Below are 2,416 nucleotides of genomic sequence, written 5' to 3' on the forward strand. Positions count from 1 at the left end.
GCTAGGTCCTGAGGCACAGGTCCTGAGAGATAGAGGCCCCGACGGAGATGCTGGAGCTCTCGCAGCATTGTAATGTCCCTTTTGATGTAGTGTTTTCCATTTGAGGACATCCCTGGGCCTTCAGTCCAGGCCGGGAGTAAAATGGTGGGGGGGCGGGGGGAGGAGTGTGCAGGCTGGAGAGAGGGTCATGAGGCCGGAAGTGAGAGCTAGGCCTGGCAGTCTGGCTCCCCTGGGCAGGCTGTGGGTGGGGGAGGGGGGCAGGCTGGGGAAGGGGTGGGGTGGTCACAGCCACAGCCGGGGGAGGGTGGGGCTGGGGACTCAAGGATGTGGGCTGGCGCTTCCCGGCACTGTGCACAGCAGGTTGGGGCCCCCTCCCAGCTGTCTGGTGTCCCCATGGGCAGGCTCAGACACACTGACCCAGAAGCTGTCAGAGGGACAGAAAGATCCTTTTGACTTTGTTCACAGACATGGGATAGGTGGTACCCTTGGGAGGGGTCCAAGAAAACGGCCACCTGGGTGTGGTGGGGAGAAGAGCCAGCTGCTTCCCTCAGATCCCAGGGCCTGCAAGGGAGAGCAGAGGACAGTCAGGAGGTCTGGCAGGAGGACATGCCCAAAGGTCTTCACGGGTGGGTGGAACAGAAGCAACCACTGGAAAGGAGGTTTTTCTCTCTGCCAAGATCGCAGCCGCTAGTCCCAAGTGGGAGGTCTCTAGAGCAGGGAGGCTTAGTAAACACCACCCTCGGCGAGGGAGGGATGGTGGCTTCTGGTAGGCGTCTCTAGGAAGGTATCAGGAGCCATGGTCAACCACAGTGTTGGAAATCAGAATTGGAGACTCCCGAGCCTGAGCCCCTTCCCTCCTGTGTGAGCATGTCACCCACAGTCCTTTCTGCAAGAGCAGGGTGAGATTCTTGAAGCAGAGAGAGCCTAGTGAGCCTGGCCTGGGAGGGGCTAGGCATGGGCAGAGCAGAACCCTGAGTGATCCAATAGGCAGGACTAGGTTGAGGACCAGCTAAGGCCTGGGAGCTGCAGGGAGGGAAGGGACAGTGGACAGCGGGATGTTCTGCCGGAATGAGCAACCGAAGGGCCCTCCCCAGGCCTTGGGCAAAGTCTCTTTCCCTCTTCGATCTCAGTTTTCTCAACTGTAAAATGGGAGGGGCTCGAGGTGGCACTAAAACATTGTACCCACTGAGCGGGGAGCTGTTTAAAAATACAGATTCCCAGCCCGGCCGCTGCGGCTCAGTGATTGAGCGTCGACCCATGCACCAAGAGGTTGCCTGTTCGATTCCCAGTCAGGGCCCAGACCGGGTTGCAGGCTCTATCCCCAGTAGGGGTGTGCAGGAGGCAGCTGATCGATGTTTCTTTCTCATTGATGTTTCCTTCTCAGTGATTTTCTATGTCTAACTCCCTCTCCCTTCCTCTCTCTTAACAAATAAAAGCCCTAGCCAGTTTGGAAAGCTTCCTTTGCAGCCTGGATTGAAGGCCCAGTGGATAGAGCGTCGGCCTCTGGCCCGAAGGGTCCCGGGTTCGATTCTGGTCAAGGGCACGTACCTTGGTTGCTGGCTCCTCCCTGGGCCGGGCCCTGGTCAGGCTCGTGCAGAAGGCAACCAATTGACGTGTTTCTCTCACATCGATGTTTCTCTCTATCTTTCCCTCTTTTTTCCCCCCTCCCTAAAAATCAATGGAAAAATATCCTCTGTTAAGGATTAACCGCCGCCCCCCCCCCCCCGAAAAATTAATTAAATAAATAAAAAATCAGTAAAAATACAGATTCCCAGATGTCCCTTCAGATCTGTGAGTCAGACTCCCCTGGACTAGGGCCTGGGCATCTGGAATGTTCCACAGCTCCCCCAGGCCCAGGGTTTGGAAGCCAGTGGGTTAGATGGTTTTAAGGTTCCTCCCAGCCTTAAATTAGCTCACAGCTCTAGAAGGAGCATTTTCAGGAGTGGCTGAAGGAGAGTCGCGGGAGCTGGGAGGAGAAGGAGGCTTTGGACTTAGGGCAGAATTAGGAATCCTGCCACTTAGCTATGTTACTTCAGGCAAGTTACACAATCGCTCTGAGCCTGTTGCCTCTGTAAGGAGGGGAAGATAAACCATGAATCCTGGGCTGCTGTAAGGATTCAGTGGGTCGTATGTGTGGAGGTGCTTGGTAGATTGCAAATCGATGTCCACTAAGAGGGAGTGGAGGAGTGTCCTTACGTGTACCATCCTGTCCCTGAGTCAGGTCTGCAGTCTTCCTGTGGGGGACAGCACAGGGCAGTGTGGCAGCCAGTGAGAGTCTGCAGGTGTCTATGGGGATGGACCCTGGGGATTAGGTCAGGGCCAAACACTAGGCCAGTGATGGCGAACCTATGACACGCGTGTCAGAGGTGACACGCGAGCTCATTTTTTTGGTTGATTTTTCTTTGTTAAATGGCAT

Source organism: Myotis lucifugus, unplaced genomic scaffold, assembly GCF_000147115.1.
Source record: "Myotis lucifugus unplaced genomic scaffold, Myoluc2.0 scaffold_197, whole genome shotgun sequence".
NCBI classification, from domain to species: Eukaryota; Metazoa; Chordata; class Mammalia; order Chiroptera; family Vespertilionidae; genus Myotis; species Myotis lucifugus.